The sequence below is a fragment of the Aedes albopictus genome, chromosome 3 (genome assembly GCF_035046485.1).
Source record: "Aedes albopictus strain Foshan chromosome 3, AalbF5, whole genome shotgun sequence".
In the NCBI taxonomy this organism is placed as follows: domain Eukaryota; kingdom Metazoa; phylum Arthropoda; class Insecta; order Diptera; family Culicidae; genus Aedes; species Aedes albopictus.
The window spans coordinates 237,437,987-237,443,986 of NC_085138.1; the positions used below are offsets into that span (position 1 = coordinate 237,437,987).

At 41.8% G+C, this 6,000-nt stretch overlaps 1 protein-coding gene across 5 annotated transcripts in view; it reads right to left on the minus strand.

Moving 5' to 3' along the window:
• Positions 1 to 2,382, minus strand: part of LOC109432009 (zinc finger protein 135) — a 135,820-nt gene extending 133,438 nt beyond the window's left edge. For 2 of the 5 annotated variants that reach the window (XM_029868414.2, XM_029868413.2), the window contains exon 1: positions 553 to 2,381. The gene's annotated coding sequence lies outside the window, so the exon portion shown is untranslated. Of the gene's footprint in view, positions 1 to 552 lie in introns of all 5 variants that reach the window. The other 3 variants (XM_062859660.1, XM_029868415.2, XM_029868412.2) reach the window with 3 other exon arrangements.
• Positions 2,383 to 6,000: the final 3,618 nt, after the last annotated feature.

The following is a 6,000-nucleotide window of genomic DNA, read 5'->3' on the forward strand; positions in this document are numbered from 1 at the left end:
AATTGTTGAAAACAATGACGTTTCCTCAGAAAAGGTGACTTGGGTAGAAACGCATTGAAAAGAAATTTTTAAGTGTCGACCCAAAAATAGTGACCAACTTATTCAAATATCACGTGCAACAAGGCCTGATTTTACTGAAATTTCTCCATTAATTCAAGAGAACACTTTTCTTAGTTTTCTATTCCTCGAGAGAATCCGTTATAAGTCCCGACGTTCATATTACTTGAAGTCGTAAAAATCTCGTTGATTTCAGTTGAGTTTGCTGCTGACGATCTGTTAAGTACGCCTCACAAATTGTCTGATGCCAAATCGTCTGAACAATTCTCTGTATGACTAGAATACGTATTACATTACATATTACATATTACGGTATTTGGACAGTAAGTTCATCTTTATGTCAGACGTTCATGATCCTTGATCTACTGTTTAAAATCGACATTTTTTGTATTTGTTTTGAACTGAATAATATCCACCAGTGCACAACATCCGAATATTCCAAAAATTCCTCCGTAAGAAACACCACATCTAGAAAAAATGCAAATCTAATCTCACCTTCACGCCCACGCGTCCGCCCGTTCCGATCTCCTCTCAGACGATGCACACAGTTAGTTATCAGCTGATTTGTTGTCTCAAAACATAAAATCGATATTTTCTCGGCACGACGTTTCACGGTCTCACCACGGTGCAGCAGCAGCTACGGGCTTCGGAGGCTTCGAGTTTTGTTGTCTCTTCTTCTATTCTCCGGAGAAAAGTGTTTTCCTTGCGCGCTTGTACAAACATTCGTGTGATTAGCACTCGTCACCGGTTGCTTGAGGGGTTTTCATTGATGCTTTTTTCCGAGGGGGGGTTTATGATCCGAATGTTTAGTTATGGGTCCAAAGTTTTATTTTTGGGTATTTTGCGATTATTTTTTTTTTATCAACACATTTACACTTGTTCTTCATACATATTTACAACTTATAGGGAGTAATAATTACACATTTTTCGTTTTGTTCCAAATGGTCAATTTTGTTTCTCTCGCAGAAATGGTTCACTTTACAAACTTAAGAATATCCGAACAGATGAATCTTTCACTTTTTAGTAGTTCCGTGATTTCCAAAAGCAACAAACTAGAAATAAAAAGTGGTGGCGAATGAGGACAGAGATTTTCTTCACATTTTTTGGTGTAGCTTCTGCGTAGTATGGAATTGATATGGCTCCTGTTTTGGATGGAATGCACTTGCTGTGAAAACTTCAATCCATTTTTGATGATTTTTTTTATCTTGGAGGTTTAGTTGTTAGTGTAGATTGTTCGGTTTGTAAAATTTCACTGCACATTTTAGTAGTTTTGTTAATTCCACCTTATGATTTGGGTACCAAAGTGAACAGCATCCATAAAATGCAGCTCTCATGAATAATCCTTTTGTGATTTTTGTATAAAGCCATCAATAACGAGTTTGTTTTTATGAAGCTTTTGATGCAGAAAAGTGCCAGAAGTCCTGATCAACTTCTCTTTCTAGATCATTATCCTTTTGTCAGAATTTTTCATGATTTCTCAAGACAACACATATCGTCATCTTGGTCAATTGCACTCATGACCCCGATGGATTTCGTTCTTCTCCCGTTGGCCTCAAAAAGTCATAAAGAAAATCCGTTCTCTGTCGAACAAAAGAAAATCACTTTTCCGTCGAGTTTTTCCTCCTTTTTTTCACAATTCAGAACCAAATCCACCTCATTCTTGTATTATTTATTCTCGGTGGTGGAAAAGCGCTTTGTCCGCATCTGTCGCGACGCGTTGGAAAAACAGAACGCGAAAAACACTCGTCTACGACGGGATGACACGGGGCAGGAAAAATCTCAAACACTCAAAACGAAAAGAAAATGCAAGGAAAATTCAGCATCCCAACGTTTGCCTATGCCTTGTTTTTCCTTCTGCTTGTTGCAATGCAATGTTGGTTGGCGCACATTTTATTGGTGAACAAAATAATAATGTTTCTGCGGAGAGACCGGCGACCGAACGGATAAAGAGTACATTACAAACTGTTTTCTGTGTTGTCGTCTATTTTAGTATATGATGGGCATCACCGCAGCAGTTCGTTGTTTTGGAGCCTCTCGTCCAACCGTCCAACGCATCCCAGCACCAGCCCCAACAGGCAGAGGCAGCGCCGCGACGCGCCTGACCCAGAGAGAGTGGCATAGAGAGCGAGTGGGAGAATTCGCGAATCTCGTGCGAGATCGCGGATTGTGTGCACTTGTGCCGTCATTTTTGCAAGGATGACACTCACAATGCATCGCGATGGGTGGCAGAGAGAGTGGCGTCCTGTACCTACATTGCATTCCTTAGCACAGCTTTATGCGGAGCGCATTGGCCATCGGTGGCCGGACGGAACTCAACATAAGGATGCTTATTCGCTTATCTCGTATACAGCAGTTGGTTTGCTGATAAGTACCAGGCTGCACAGTTTAGGTCGTAACTTTTTACAAATTATATGGGGGGAGGAGTATGATGTCTCTTCTCAGCAAGCATGTGTGTTTTGCCTAATATTAATGTTTTTCGCTTTGAAGGATAGTTTACTTATATTTAACCCTTCAGCGCGCGCGCCGTTGTAAAAAAGTACAACACTACCAAAAAACCTCGCTCGTCGTATACAGCGCGAGCGCGGTGCAGTTTCAGCTGCTTGATGGCGCGCGTCCTGAAAGGTTAATGAAACAAACATTTCACCCACGTGAAACCAAAGTTTTGCGATCAACTACTCTTCACAGTAGCAATAGAAGGAGATGGAGGCGCGTGGTAGTTAACCGGTTGATGCAAAGTTCATTGAGAAATTTCTCAAAAACATCGTCATTGAATTAGTTTATGCCTTTTTGGCGCATCTTTGAGATTTTTTTTTCAAGTGTTAAGGATGGATTGTTCAACTTCAGCATAATTAACGTGCACAGCGCACGATCCGAGAGCACTGATGATGATGACAAGGACGCATGCTACACGCATCTCGAACGCGATAGCAGCCCAAGGCATGACGATAACATCATCATCATAGGAGACTTAAACGCTCAGGTTGGTCAAGAGGCTGAATTTAGACCGACAATTGGACAGTCCAGCGCCCACCAGCTGACGAACGAGAATAGCCTACGGCTGATTACTTACTTCCAGCAAAGCCTCCCTTATCGTTAAACCTGCAGATCGCCACACGGAAACAAATCTGATCCTGTTTATATGATTCACAAATCATAAAACATAAAGATTTGTCATTTTATGAAATCATGAATTTCATAATTTCATAATCTGAGCAACTATTACCATGATTCGTTGCAACCATTTTTATGAGCTTGAACTCATGAAAGTTATCAAGCGTTACGCGCACTCCGCACACCTGTCAAAACGTGATCATTCAGTGTGTGGTATCGTTAGTGATTGGTGGAAAAAATTAAAAAAGCTATTATTTTAATTTATGTATTTATGTATTTAATTGTAACAATGTCAACAGGTTAAAACACCCCAATGACAAATCTTAATAAACTACAAACAAAAAGAACAATCATTTTACATTAAACAGATAGTGCACGCAAAAAATTGTCTCGTATCTTATCTCTACTTAAATGGAAATCAAAACTAGAAAAACAAATAACAAATATCCGACACATACTCCTAACAGGTTCGTTCATCCCATAATTTGTCGAAGATCTAATAGTGCGCAGAAAATCACTAGAACGAAGAGCGCGCCTTCTGATGTCCACGTTCAGTTGATTCAGCAGCTCCGGACAATCAATGTTCGATGTAAGTAGATCACTTACAAAACAGGCCTTCGCAACATCTCGGCGAACACTCAAAAGGTCAAGATGGATGAGCTTGCAGCGGTCCACGTAACTCGGAAGATTGACGGGGTCATTCCACTGGAGATTACGTAGAGCATATCGAATAAATTTTCGTTGGATACTTTCTATTCTCCGTATTCCATTCTGGTAGAACGGGGCCCAAACTACAGCTGAGTACTCCAACGTCGAACGTACTAAGGCGCAGTACAATGCTTTCAGACAATAGATATCTCGAAAATTTTTGCCAAATCGAAAAATGAATCCCAATTGCGATGATGCCTTCGATATTATATACGAAACGTGTTCCTTGTATGTCAATTTAGAATCTAGGATAACTCCTAGATCCTTAACTGAGTTTTCTCGCTGAACTGAGGCGCCGGCCAAGACATAATCGTGAATATATATTGATCGTTTCCGACCGAAGGAGATGACAGAGCATTTCGAAGGGTTTAGAATCATTCGGTTGCGGTCACACCACGCTGCAAATACTTCCAATTGCTGTTGCAGATGTTCAGCATCTTTAGGCTTAGTGATAACGTAAAACAGTTTGAGGTCGTCTGCGAAAGACTTTTTCTCGCATTTTAAAATGAAGTTCAAGTCGTTCATGTATAGCAAGAAAAGAAATGGCCCAAGGTGACTACCTTGCGGTACTCCGGAGGTTACACGAAACAATGACGAACGGTGGTCTCCAATCCTCACTTGCATAGACCGTCCGGTTAGGTAAGAGCGTAGCCAAACAAGAAGATTACCGCAAATTCCCAATCGGTCAAACTTTGCTAAAGCAATTTCGTGGTCCATTTTGTCGAAGGCTGCAGACAGATCCGTGTAAATGGCATCAACCTGGAGGCCCTTTTCCATATGACGGGTTATGAATGAAGTGTATGAAACGAGATTCGTACTTGTTGAACGCTTGGGAACAAATCCGTGTTGATCAGGCGAAACGTAGTGCGAACATTTCTGTGATAGGAACTCTAGGATAATCAACTCAAACAGCTTAGAAGTTGCACACAGGGTGGCAATTCCTCGATAGTTTGATATGGTGCGTTTGCAGCCACGCTTGTGTACTGGAAAAACATACGATTCCTTCCAACATGTGGGAAATACCCCAGTTGCCAACGACAAGTTGAAAATCAGCGCCAATGGAGATGCAATTGTATGGATACACTGCTTTAGGACGACGGATGGAATGCCGTCAGGACCGAAGCCGGTTGATCGCTTCAGACGCTTCGCAGCTGCGTAAATCATTTCGTCGGTTATCACATGATGCGGGCCGATGGACGGTTGAATGGGCACGTTGGATGCTGCAGCGATAACATCTTGGTTGCTAGTCGGTTGATTGGAGAAAACGCTGCTAAACTGTTCCCGAAAAAGAATGGCAATTTCTTCTGTTGACGAGGCCTCTGAGATTCCGTTGGCCATAGAACATGGCAGTCCGGATTCCTTACGTTGGTCACCCACATCTTGCCAAAAACTTTTTGGATCCGACTTCAAACGACGTTGCAAACGATTTTGGTGGAGTCGAAACAATCGCTCATTTAGGCGCTTATATCGTTGATTGGCACGTAGGTATCTAGCCCTCGAAAAAGCAGATTTGTTTTTGCTGAATTTTCTCAATGCTTTCCGTTTTTCCCTTTTTAGTCGTCTGAGACGAGCGTTTGACCAAACCGGATGAGCTTGTTTCCGATGAAGCTTTTTCGGAACGAACTGGTCAATAGCATACAGTAGAACACAGCCAACGGTAGAAGCAGCTCGGTCAGCATCAGCATCACGAAGTGCGGAATTCCAATCCACACCCAGAAGAAATGAGTTCATGTTGACGTAGTCAGCGTTACCAAAGTCGAAGAACAACGTGTTTGCTTCAACATCCTTGAACGTGTTTTGGGCTCGTATTATCAACGAGATTTGAAGAGGGGGATGATGCCTGCATATTTTTACCAGAGTAGATGGAGCTCGGATAATGTTGCAGTATGAACTTATGTCTTCACTCATAAAACAAAGATCCAGAAGGCGGTTATTGTCGTTCTTAACTCCATTCAGCTGTTTTAGACAAGCAGTGCTGTAACCATCCAGCAAAAATCCAGACGGAACGCTACTGCTAGAGCGAGCAACATCGGGATAGTAGAAGCCGTGGGTATTCCAATTCCAGTTGATAAACCGAAGGTTAAAATCACCGACAATAATGATGTTGTCATTAGGAAGCATTTG